Source organism: Glycine soja, chromosome 17 (assembly GCF_004193775.1).
Source record: "Glycine soja cultivar W05 chromosome 17, ASM419377v2, whole genome shotgun sequence".
NCBI classification, from domain to species: Eukaryota; Viridiplantae; Streptophyta; class Magnoliopsida; order Fabales; family Fabaceae; genus Glycine; species Glycine soja.
Genome location: NC_041018.1, coordinates 30716597 through 30730596, shown reverse-complemented (window position 1 = coordinate 30730596; position 14000 = coordinate 30716597). Strand labels below are relative to the sequence as shown.

Below are 14000 nucleotides of genomic sequence, written 5' to 3'. Positions count from 1 at the left end.
CTTGAGAAATTCAACTGGTCATAACTTTTCACTTGGATGTACGATTCTGGCGCATAATATATCGAGACGCTCAAAATTAAACTTGGAAGCGCAGGCAAATTCAAACGCCATAACTTTTGACTCGGATGATGAATTAATGCCAATAATATATCGAGACGCTCGAATTTGAACACGAAAGCTCTGGGCAAACTCAAACGGCCATAACTATTGACTTGGGTGTGTGATTGAGGCCTATGATATATCGAGATGCTAAGAATTGAACAACGGAGGGTCTCAAGAAATTCAAATGGTCATAATTTTTCACTCGGATGTCCGATTCTGGCGCATAATATATCGAGACGCTCGAAATTAAACTTGGAAGAGCATGGTGAATTCTATCGGCCATAACTTTTGACTCGGATGTCTAATCCACGCTAATAACATATCCAGACGCTCGAATTTGAACAAGAAAGCTCTCGACAAATTGAAACTGCCATAACTTTTGACACGTTTGTATGATTGAGGCCCATGATATATCGAGACGCTCTAAATTGAACAACGAAAGCTCTCGGGAAATTCAGATGGTGATCACTTTTCACTCGGATGTCTGATTTAGGGGAATAATATATCGAGATGGTTGAAATTAAAAAGGAAGCGCATGGAAAATTCAAACGACCATAACTTTTGACTCGGATGTATGATTAAGGCCCATCATATTTTGAGACACTCCAATTTGAACTACAAAGCTCTCGGCAAATTGAAATGGCCATAAATTTTGACTCGGATCTCCGATTTAGGCCCAAAATATATCGAGAGGCTCAAAATTAAACATGGAAGCGCAAGGCAAATTCAAACGGCCATAAAATATGACTCAAGTGTATGATTGAGGCCCATGATATATCGAGATGCTCGAAATTGAACAAGAAAGTTGTCAACAAATTGAAATGGCCATAACTTTTGACACGGGTGTATGATTCAGAAGCATAATATATCGAGTCGCTCGAAATTAAACATGGAAGCGCAAGGCAAATTCAAACGGCCATAACTTTTGACATGGATGTCCAATTCATGCCAATAACATATCCACACGCTCGAATTTGAACATGAAAGCTCTCAGCAAATTTGAACGGCCATAACTTTTGACTCGGGTGTATGATTTAGGCTCATGATATATCAAGATGCTCGAAATTGAACAACAGAAGGTCTCGAGAAATTCAAACGGTCGTAACTTTTCACTTTGATGTCTGATTCATGCCAATAATATATCGAGACACTCAAAATTGAACATGAAAGCTCTGGAAAACTCAAACGACCGTATCTTTTGATATTTTGAGATGCTCGAAATAGAGCAATGGAAGGTCTCGAGAAATGAAATGGTCATAACTTTTTACTCGGATATCCAATTCAGTGCATAATATATCAAGATGCTCGAAATTACACATGGAAGCAGAAGGCAAAATAAAATGGCCATAACATTTCACTCATATGTCCGATTCAGGCCAATAATATATCGATAAGCTCAAATTTGAACATGAAAGCTCTCAGCAAATTGCAACGGTCATAACTTTTGACTCGGGTGTTTTATTTAAGCTCATGATATCTCGAGACGCTCGAAATTGAACAACGGAAGGTCTCGAGAAATTCAAAAGGTCATAACTTTTCACTCGGATATCTGATTCTGGTGCATAATATATCGAGACGCTTGAAATTAATCTTGGAAGCGCAGGGCAAATTCAAACCGCCATAACTTTTGACTCGGATGTCCAATTCACAACAATAATATATCGAGTCGGTCGAATTTGAACAAGAAAGATCTTGGCAAATTGCAACGGCCATAACTTTTTAAAAGGTGCATGATTGAGGACCATGATATATTGAGATGTTCAGAATTGAGCAATGAAGGGTCTCGAGAAATTCAAATGGTCATTACTTTTCACTCGAATATCCGATTCAAGCGCATAATATATCGAGATGCTCGAAATTAAACATGGAAGCGCAAGGCAAAATAAAACGGCCATAACATTTTCACTCGGATGTTTGATTCAAGCCAATAATATATCGAGACGCTCGAATTTGAACATGAAAGCTTTCGTTAAATTCAAATGGCCATAACTTTTGACTCGGATGTCTGATTCAGGCGCATAATATATCGAGACGCTTGAAATTAAACTTGGAAGCGCAGGGCAAATTCAAACCACCATAACTTTTGACTTGGATGTCCAATTCACAACAATAATATATCGAGTCGGTCGAATTTGAACAAGAAAGATCTTGGCAAATTGCAACAGCCATAACTTTTTAAAAGGTGCATGATTGAGGACCATGATATATTGAGATGTTCAGAATTGAGCAATGAAGGGTCTCGAGAAATTCAAATGGTCATTACTTTTCACTCGAATATCCGATTCAAGCGCATAATATATCGAGATGCTCGAAATTAAACATGGAAGCGCAAGGCAAAATAAAATGGCCATAACATTTCACTCGGATGTCTGATTCTAGCCAATAATATATCGAGACGCTCAAATTTGAACATAAAAGCTCTCGTTAAATTCAAACGGCCATAACTTTTGACTCGGGTGTTTTATTTAGGCTCATGATATCTCGAGATGCTCAAAATTGAATAATGGAAGGTCTCGAGAAATTCAAATGGTCATAACTTTCACTCGGATGTTCGATTCAGGCGTATAATATATCGAGACGCTTAAAATTAAACTTGGAAGCACAGGGAAAATTCAAATCGCCATAACTTTTAGCTCGGATGTCCAATACAAAACAATAATATATCGAGTCAGTCGAATTTGAACAAGAATGCTCTCAACAAATTGAAATGGCCATAACTTTTGACACGGGTGTATGATTGAGGCCCATTATATATCGAGAAGCTCGAAATTGAACAATTGTACATCTCGGGAAATTCAAACGGTCATAATTTTTCACTCGGATGTCCGATTCAGGCGCATAATGTATCGAGATGCTCGAAATTAAATAGGAAGCACAAGGCAAATTCATACAGCCATAACTTTTGACTCGGATGTTCGATTCAGGCCAATATTGTATCAAGATGCTCAAGTTTGAACGAGAAAGCTCTTGGAAAATTCACACTGCCTTAACTTTTGACTTGGTTGTATGTTTGAGGCCATTGATATATTGAAACGCACGAAATTGAACAACGGAAGCTCTCGAGAAATTCAAATGCTCATAACTTTTCACTCGAATGTCCGATTCAGGTCCATAATATATCAAGACGCTCGAAATTAAACATAGAAGCGCAAGATAAATTCAAACAGCCTTGACTTGTGACTCGTGTGTATGATTGTCATACTGTAATTTCATCCGAGGACGAATTTTTGTGAACATGAGGATTTTTGCCAGCCAAGTTGAGCTGCTTAACACCAATTGTTGCGCAATCCATAGGGTTTTGTGACGTTTCGGAAGGAAATGAGCAAAATACTCAAAATAGGGGAAAATGGTCAATTTGGAGGCATTCCTCAGCCCCTGGGCCCACCTGGGCCCATTAGAAAGCTTCAAGAGGAAGCAACCAACTCGCCTGGGCGAGCAAGTTGCTTCTAGAGGAAGCAACCAGCTCGCCTTGGCGAGTTGTGTTGCAACCTTCTCCCCCCATTTTCCTATAAATAGGTGTGGGGGGGCTGAAGGGAAGGGGTTAGCATCCCTAGTAAGCATATTTCATTGAAATTGGTGAGAAGAAGGAGAGAAAAGAAGAAAAATCAAGATCGAGGCGCTTCCTTAATGTTTTTGTGAACGTTCTTCGCCATTCTTCGTCTGTTCTTCGTCGTTCATTGTTCTTCGACCGGTTAGTTTTCAATTTCGAAGCTTTGAATTCATTCTATGCACCCTTAGGAGTCCATTCTTACTTTGTTTGGCTTTATTTTCATTCTTCTATCATTGGTGATCTTTTTCTTTGTTTTAAGCGAGTTTCGATCGATCGTTTAAGCCGTAATCTCACTTAATCAATGTTTAAATGAATTTCAACTGATTGTTTATGTTGTAATCTCGTTTAATCACCTTAAAAATGAAATTCAAGCGATCGTTTATGTTGTAACATCAATTAATCATAAAAAAGGTAAGTTTCAACTGGTCATTTACTTTGAAAGTTCTCTTTTAATGAGTTGAGAAATAACCAAGTGAAACCAAAGCTAAAATCAACTCACAAATCAAGCTTTTGTTTACACAAAAAATCATTTGAGTCCGTTCAAATGTCCAATGCCTTAACGGTCCCTTTTTCACTTTTATCTGTTAAAACGAACCGTTTAAAAGTCTAAAATCAACACTTCGCATAACTTTCTTGCTTTTCAAAGAACTATGTAGGTCTGAGTTCCTCATCGCAATTGAGGATATGTAGGAGCAAAAGCTCCGCTTTTGTCGACCCCAGAAAGATAAAAAAAACGTAAAAGAGGGAAAATAAAATAAAGTTGAAGTCATGATTTTGCACATTTGATTAAAGGTTGTTGTCCCTTGTGACGGATGCGTGGGGTGCTAATACCTTCCCCATGCGTAAAAATAACTCCCGAACCTTTTATTCTTAAAATTCGTAGACCGCTTTTGGTTTTTCTGACGTTTTCCTCAAATAAACATTGGTTGTGACTCCACACATTTTCCTTCCTTGGAAGATGCTCCCATGAGCCTCGCATCGACCTCTCGCCGAGGGGTAGGTTGCGACAGTTGACGACTCCACTGTGGACTATTTTTAGAGAGTTAGGCCATTTTTAATCTGTGTGCATTCCTTACCATGATTTTCTCTTTTGTTTGTTTCCCTTTATTTTTCTTATGTTCTTATGTGCATATAACTCCTTTGATGTATTTTGCATATTGTGTAGTTGTTATTTTAATATATGCATCAATAAATATATATTCATTTTGATGCACTCAAAACCTACACTTTTTTGCACACACGGTGATTTGTTAAGGGCCCTATACCCGGGTCCATGGTAACATAGGAGGTGGAGGTGAATCTGTGGTCATGCTGAGTCTTCGACTTGCTTGACGACAGTGAAACCTCATCTAGAGTTTTTCTCTTTGATGATACGTTGTCGCTGGTAGTCCCTACCGCCACAATGTTGATATCAAAAGGGCATGATATCTCTAGAAACCTTTGAAAGCTAGATGCAACCACCTTGGGAATTATCACTAAATACCTTTTAGTTCCCCCACTTAGGTTCCTGAAATAGGGGCACGAAGCAAACATGCTGCGTGTTTGTTTCCTTGATATTGCCATGCATATATTGTAGTGTCATGCCTATGTGTGTCTCTGTTGTGTTATTATTTGATTATGTTACCATACTTGTACGTCTAGTATGTTTCTCTTTTGCGCTATCAACCTCGTGCTCTCACACATATGCCTGTATTGCGTTACTCATGCATTACTTTGGTCTCGCCATTTTGTCATAGGAAGTCAAAAGGTTCGCATCACCTTCTTAAATACATACATAGGGCACCGTGGTGATGACCACAAATGAACCATGACGCCCAAATGTTGTGAGTAAGAAGAGATGATCTTTCGGGCTCGTGTGTCTGTAAATGCATTTGTGTCATGCGTAGCATAAGCATTACTTCATGCATTCATCATATTTCCTCCATGATAGGATGTCGGAGTATTGATTCAAACAGAACTTTTCATTCTAGCAAAACATGGGATCGGATCAAGCACCTTTGCTTAAGAAACAGTTTAATCAAGTCAAAATAAAAAGCCCAGAGGTTGCCAGTTTGCAAGAATTGGGGCAATTGATGGATCAACTCCAACGTCAAGCCTTCCGCAAGACCTATAGGAAGATTTGGGATCTATCTATGATAGAGGTCTCTATTGAAGCCATTGGAGCCCTCACCCAGCATTACGATCAGCCACTGAGATGCTTCACGTTTGGGGATTTTCAGCTAGTACCGACCGTGGAAGAATTTGAAGAGATCTTGGGATGTCCGCTAGAAGGAAGAAAGTCATACCTTTTTCTGGATTCTATCCCTCCATGGAGAGAATAGCCAAGGTAGTCAAAATCTCAGCGCAAGAATTGGACCGAGTAAAGCAAAATAGGAATGGGGTAATTGGAATACCAAGGAAGCACTTGGAGAAGAAAGTGAAGGCTTTGGCCAATCAAGGTGAATGAGCTTCATTCATTGATGTCTTGGCACTATTGGCGTTTGGAGTCATCCTTTTTTAAAATGTGGATGGGCTAGTGGACCTAGTGGCGATTGACGCCTTCCTTGCTTATCACCATAGCAAGGAAAGTTTGGTCGTTGCTGTTTTGGCCGATGTCTATGACACATTTGACCAAAGATGCAAAAAGAGCGGTGCAAGAATCGTCTATTGTACACCGGCTCTCTATGTGTGGCTAGTCTTGCACCTCTTTCACCACGAAAGTAGACTCGCCTGTCCCCTGCAAGGTCATGCTTGTGCATCGAGAAAGGGAAGGCACATTGGGAGCAACTCTTGGCTAGTGTGGTAGAGGCATCCATTAATTGGTTCCCCCGATGGAAGGAAGGGGAAGTCGGGGTTTTGTTATCATGTGAAGGATTCTCAAACATTCCCTTAATGGGAATGAGGGGTTGTATCAATTATAATCCCATCCTTGCCATAAGACAACTTGGTTACCCCATGAGAGGAGCACTGTCAGAGGAAAGCGTCACGCCTTTCATTGCACGGGGTTTCAGTGACCCCAATGCGAGGATACTTCTAGGAGTCTGCAAGGTGTGGGGCACAGTGCAAAGTTAGGGGATGTAGCAATGGGATCATCGGTGGCTATCATAAGTGGCTGAGGGCTTGGACACAAGATTTGGATTGACTCCCAAAGCTAAAGGGTTTAAGCGAGGAAGAGGCTGAAACCCCTGAGGAGAGCGAGGAGGTGCAAGCCCTAAAGGTGAAACTTGAAAGGGCCCAAACCATCAAGGAGAAGTTTAAAACAACGACCATCAAGGTCCGGAAGGAGGGCGATGAATTGAGGGACATCAATGTGGCCACTGCCAAAGCATTGGAACGGGAAACAAAGAGGACCCAAAAGAAAGAATACGGCCAAAACAAATTCCGAGGGGCTTTGTGGGGTAGCAACAACAAGCTTAAGCTTCGAAGAGCCGAGAGAGGACCAGTCAAGAGTCGAAGACATGATATTGGGAGACAAGTTGAAGGCTTGCCAAAGGTCCAAAAGGAGTTTGTCCGAGCAATTGGGCAAGACCAAAGAAAACATGTGGGCCATCATTGACCAATACAAAGAAAAGCTAAGCCTAGTAGAAGCCCATGAACAAAGGCTAGAGGATGAGTATGCAAAGGTATCCGTCCTGCAAGCGAAAAGGGAAGCGAGAGAGAGAGAGAGTAATCGATTCATTACACAGAGAAGCAATGATGTGGATGGATAGGTTTGCATTCACCTTGAATGGAAGTCAAGAGCTTCCGAGATTGCTAGCCAAAGCCAAGGTGATGGTGGATGTATACTCGGCCTCGAGGAAGTTCACGGGCTCCTCGATTATTGTCAGCATATGATCAATCTGATGGCCCACATAGTTAGGAATCGCTAAGGCGTTTGTAATTTTGCTTTAATTTTGATTATATGAACAATTTTGTTCCTTAATAAAAATGAGTTTGGTTCAATCCTATGTTTTTTGCTCAAAACTTTGTGTGAATCCAATGCTTCGATGACTTATCTTTGGCATGCATTCATGTTTAGTTCTTTGTCACATTACTCACTGCATTCTTGTTCTTTTAGGAGAAAACACCATAACTAAACACGCTCTAAGGCACCCCTATCGAACCTATTCTAAGACTAGAGTCATGGGTGACGTAGAAGAGGTGCAAGAACAGATGAAGGCCGATATGGTGACCTTGAAAGATCAAATGGCTTCCATGATGGAAGCTGTAACGACCCGCCTCGTCACTACGGTATCCACACTCTAAAATTCGATAATTTCAATTTTTATAAAAAGAACTCCCTTAATTTTTGCTTATGAAAATAGAAGTGATTTTGTCATAACATAAATTCATCCAACAACACGCCATTACATAAGTGAATATGCATAATTAAATAGAAACAACAATTCGGTACATGTCACACACATAACGAAAATTAAATCTGTTCATAGATATAATTAAAATCCCAGTTTTACATCTTTAACTCAACAAAATAAAACTTAAAAACCAACTACGGAGGAGTTGATTACAAAATACAACTCTCTCCAAAAATAACGCCAGCGTCATCATGTCGGCTCGGCGGCTCCTCACCAGAATCTTGCTCCCTGCACCCTGCCACTGTCATTCTGCTCCCATGGACAACGTTCGTGATCATCACAGGTATCAACCACATGATACAAAATTGCAAGGGTGAGTTCATTAGAAAAAGAACCAATACCAATTTCAAATAACCACAATTAGCAAGGAACATAGGCAAACATGATGAGCATACACAACAATCATTATTCAACACTCATATCCCACAAATATTCATCATCCACATCCAACAAGTACTCATCATCCATCCATGGACCCAATCAAGACTGCACAGAATGATGCATGCACCTGACTCAACACTCAGATGCAATGTGGTACGTACCAACAACAACCAAATCTCAGGAAATAGCCTAAGCGTGTCCACACGACACTCTCACTTAGGGAATTGTGCTGAGTTTGTCGAGATCACCCGGGTGTGCACGTAACAGCCCCCCTCCCATAGGTGATCAGCCTGGGAGCCCAAAGGTGTTCCTTACCAGGTGACATGCCCCCTAGTACAAAGTACACTTGGCCATAGTTACTTTATTTCCTGTGTCGTATGAGCTATGATCACGACCAAAAGTAAGTGCCAAAGACCATGGACCAATTAAAGCGCCTAAGCATCCCCTTAGAAATGTTTAGATTCTCTAACCATGCTAGTTACCCACGTCTAGGCCATCCGACAAGGTCAGTGCACTCTACCCCTCATGACATACACTCCATACGACGTATGATCGTGGCCAAAAGCTAGTGCCAAAGACCCTGGAAGGTCAGTGCACAATGCCCCCCACGATCATACACAACATCCAACCTATGAACGTGGCCAAATGCTAGTGCCAAAGACCCTGGAAGGTCAGTGCACAGTGCGCCCCATGATCATACGCAACATCCAAAGTATGAACATGGCCAAAAGCTAGTGCCAAAGACCCTGGAAGGTCAGTGCACAGTGCCCCCCACGAACATACACAACATGCACATGCCAATGCATTTCCAACATCAATCAACATTCCATTTCCATGTCATTCTCAACATAAATATCATCTCGTCTCAATGATGTTATCAACAACAACAACAACCTCATTTTATATTCACATATTCATCAATAATAGCAATTCATGTTGACATGGTCTTTATTAACAACGTCATCTCAAATCAATATCATCCTAATCATCATTATCATCACATATCAATTAAAATCCTTAATAGCAACATCAGCAACAAATCGCATTTTGCACACACACACAATATATATATATATATATATATCGCATCCCATTCGTCAAAACATAATTTCTCCTGAAAAACCAGCATGCATATCAATAACAATTTTATTGCATCCCATTAGTTAAAAACATAATTTTCTTGAAAGAAAAATCAGCATGCAATAGGGACAGGCATATATCCTCATAGCTAGGTTCCCTAACTCTAACTATGGTGTTAAAATGGTAAATTTTATAATAAACTCCTCTCACCTATCGTGAGCTACCCCATGGGTTCCTCATCGTGTCACTTGAAGATTCCTTTTCGTCCTTGCTCGTCAATTCCATGCAAGCCTCTACCATGCCAAAACGAAGGAGACTTAATATGGATTTTAGAAAACAAAGCTAACACCAATGCTCTGGGTCAAACACCCACGTTACTTCATGAAAGAACTGAGAGCATTTCGGGTTTTACAAAGGAACATCATTTGGAAATTTCGACCATGTCAATGTGACCGGGGTTCAGTGTAGGTTACGAAAATAATATGCATTTCATGAAAAGATAATGTTTACAAAGTCTCTTTCTCTAGGGTTTTTCAAAGGAAACGTAAAACATGCAATGACAGTTCCAAAGTCAGAAAAGATACAAAGACAAGCTGAAACTAACAAGAAACAAGCGTAGAACCATGGTTACCTCGAAGGAAAACGAAAGGTCAGACTAGGGTTTCGTTCTCTACCGAAACCGCGAGCCAAGTTGGAAGATTCCGCTTCATTCGAAGGGTTCCTCTTAGTGTGGGGTTACTATGGAGAACAATGGCGGTTTGTGGTGGCTAATGGTGGCTGTGGGTGATGGAGAAAGTGCTTGGGACGTTAGAAATGGCTTTGGAAGAAAGAAAGAAGAAGAAATGGTGTTTTTCCTAAGCTACACGAAAGCAAAGGCTGAAAACGCTTAAGTGAGAAATGGTCTCGGACATGGACACATCGCGCACACTCCAGACATGTTCTTGTAGATCCCAACGGTCAGATCGTGGAAAAGTTTCTTGTGAAGCTGCATACCAAATTTCGAGAAGCTCCAACGGTTAACGAAGGCTGCACAATGTTTTTACCAAGGCAGCTCATGTAGCATCCTCAAGAAGCTTCATTAAAAGGCTTCCTCAAGAAGCTTCCTCATGGCTTCTTTGAGAAGCTTTCTCAAGAGACTTCTTTGAGAAGCTTTCTCAAGAGACTTCTTTGAGAAGCTAGATCCTTATCTATCCACACCCCTCTATTAACTAAATTAACCTCTGATGTGCCATTGTTTTCTCCTATTTCTTAACCCTTTTTGCACCATTTTAAGTACTGATTAATTTTAATTGTCAAATTAATTAGGCCGTTTTATTATTTGGGCCCATTCAGCTAATTTGATGTTTTTCATCTAATTTCAGGAATTAATGAAGCATTGGGCTTGAATCCAGAATTGGGCTTGGACTTGAAGAGGGCTGACTATTTTATTCTACAAAATTAGATCTTATCTTATCTTTATTTATCTAGATATTATTTAGATTTTATCTCATCTAGATATTATTTAATCTAGATCTTATCTTATCTTATCTAGATTTGAATTTAATTTATGTATGGGCTTAGATTTAAAACAGATTTGTAAGCTTTTGGGGCTGGAAAACAATATAATAGCACCAAGGTTCTAGTTTAGCGCCTCTCTCTTCTCTATTCTCTTCTCTCTCCCCTATTTTTGTTTTCTAGTTTTAGGCTTTTTCTTTGAGACATTTTTTCGTTTTGCAATTCCAGTAGCAATAAAATTTCGTTCTTAAATTTATAAGTTCGTTATCTATTGATTAATGGAAGGCTAAGTCCCCAGCGTTGCTTTCTCTTGAGGATCAAGCGCAGTTCTCTTTGAGGTTCTATTATTACTGTTAAATTCTGTTCAATTTTTCCTCTTCACTAATTACTCTAAATTTGTTGCTATTAATTCATGCATGCTTAGTGCTTGATTGATTGTCTCTGCACTTAATTTACGTTCATGCTTAATGATCGTTTATGAGTAATTGGTGTATGTGTTGCTTAATCGCATAATGAATGCCTTATGTTAAATTTCGCTTAGTAATTTAATTTAGGGTTGGATTAAGTGGTTAAACTGATAAAGGATAAATTCTCGCAACCTAGGATAAGAGACTTGCTTGTGAATCAAGGGGAAGCAACGTATTTTAATTCTGATATTTTTCTAATTCAATTTTACTCGCTATTTAATTTACAAAAGCAAACACCCCCCCCCCCAATTTGTTACTATTTCCTACTATCTACTATGAACATTTGGTTTATCATTGCTCGTTGGGAAAATGATCTAGGATCACTTCCTAGTTACTACATTTTAATGTTTATTTGATTCGAGTACGACCTCGATCAAATTTGGCGCCGTTGCCTGGAAGCAGTGTCCAAAGGTTCATAATAGCTAGTGTCGTGTTAGTGTTTAATTCTTTCGTGTTTTATGTTTAATTGTTAGTGTTGTGGTAGTGTTGTGTTGGTGTTGTTTAGTGTCTTGATATTTTGTTTAGTGTGTGTTCTGTTTTAGTTTTTCTGTTAAGCGCTTCTCCTGTTTCAGTTTTGGGTGTTTTTCTATGAATAGTGTTTTGCGACGGATTTAGCGACCACTTTTGCTTGCGGCAAAACAGAGTAGTAGTGGAAATCAGATAGCGACGGATTTTAGCGACCACCCTTGCTGAATTAATTAGGATTTTTTGTTTTGGTAGCTAGAGTTGTTATTTTTGGCTGAATTTTTTTGTGGTCACTTCTTTTGATCCATATTTTGTGGGAAAAATAGCTGGAGCCCTTAGTTTGGTCAGATTTGAAAGTTCCAAAAAGTAGCAAATTTGATTTTTGTCAAAACTTCAAATGGCCATAACTTTTGCTCCGGGTATCAGAATGACTATTATTATATATGTAATTGGGGTAGAAAAAAATTCCCATGCCATGGCAACCTGCCATAGACCAGCTGAGGTCTCCTTCTTCCAAAAATTGCGATTCTGTCAAAAGTTTTTTATTTTCCAAGTATTATTCTCTTATTTTTCTTAACTTATCATTTTTAGCTTATATAGTTAGACTTTGAATTTTCGTTTGAAATTTTTTGTGCGATCTTCTCATCATTTTATAAGGTTTCTCACAAAATTTCAAGTCATTTGAATATCATTTAATGGTAGCTGTAGTTCAAACCTACACTGTTACTTGCATAAGAAGGCAACTAATTGTGCATGCTGAATTTAGTGTATGACTAGAGGAAATCCATCTGACTTACAACCCTTTGATCCTGAGATAGATAGGACATTTCATAGATTAGTTAGACATCATTTAGTACCTTTTGAGCATCCTGAGCATTTTGTTATTGGTGATTTTGAGCATTATAGTTTTAAACATTCTGATTTTGTACATTTTGAGAATATGGCACAACCTCCACCCCGTGAGAGGACTCAAAAGGAAATGGCCGCACCTGATTTCACCTACGAAAGCTTGTGCATCCAGTACCCTGATGAGGATGTTCCATATGTTCTCAAGACTGGACTAATACATTTGCTGCCCAAGTTTCATGGTCTTGCAGGTGAAGATCCTTATAAGCATCTTAAGGAGTTCCATATTGTTTGTTTCACCATGAAGCCCCCTGATGTCCAGGAAGATCATATCTTTCTAAAGTATTTTCCTCATTCACAAGAGGGAGTGGCAAAAGATTGGTTGTACTACCTTGCTCCCAGATCCATCTCCAGCTGGGATGACCTTAAGAGAGTGTTCTTGGAGAAATTCCTCCCTGCATCTAGGACCACTGCCATGAGAAAAGACATTTCAGGCATCAGGCAACTTAGTGGAGAAAGCTTGTATGAGTACTGGGAAAGATTCAAGAAATTGTGTGCAAGCTGTCCTCACCACCAGATTTCTAAGCAACTCCTTCTTCAATATTTATGTGTGGGACTTAGCAACATGGAGAGGAGTATGATTGATGCTGCCAGTGGTGGAGCCCTTGGAGACATGACCCCTGCTGAAGCCAGAAATTTAATTGAGAAGATGGCTTCCAACTCCTAGCAATTTAGTGCCAGAAGTGATGCTATTGTCATTAGAGGAGTGCATGAAGTAGCCACAAATTCATCCTCATCGGGCGAAACTAAGAAGCTCGAAGGTAAACTAGATGCCTTGGTTAACCTGGTAACCCAACTGACCATGAATAAAAAATCTGCACCTGCCACCAGACTCTGTGGTTTATGCTCCTCTGCCGACCACCACACAGACCTTTGCCCTTCTGTGCAACAATCTGAAGCAATTGAACAGCCTGAAACTTATGCTGCAAACATCTACAATAGACCTCCTCAACCTTAGCAGCAAAATCAGCCACAATAGAACAATTATGACCTCTCTAGCAACAGGTACAATCCCAGGTGGAGGAATCATCCCAAACTTAGATGGTCGAGTCCTTCACAACAGCAGCAACAACAACAGCCTTATTTCCAGAATGTTGTTGGCCCAAGTAGACCATACGTTCCTCCACCAATCCAGCAGCAACAACAGCAACAACCCCAGAAACAGCAAACAGTCGAGGCTCCTCCGCAACCTTCCCTTGAAGAACTTGTGAGACAAATGAC

At 39.9% G+C, this 14000-nt stretch overlaps 1 non-coding gene across 1 annotated transcript; it reads right to left on the bottom strand.

Annotated features, from left to right (window-relative positions):
* Positions 1-13191: 13191 nt before the first annotated feature.
* LOC114394337 lies at positions 13192-13298 on the bottom strand. The gene has a single exon (XR_003662737.1). It is a non-coding gene; the product is annotated as a small nucleolar RNA R71 (small nucleolar RNA).
* Between the last annotated feature and the right edge of the window lie 702 nt (positions 13299-14000).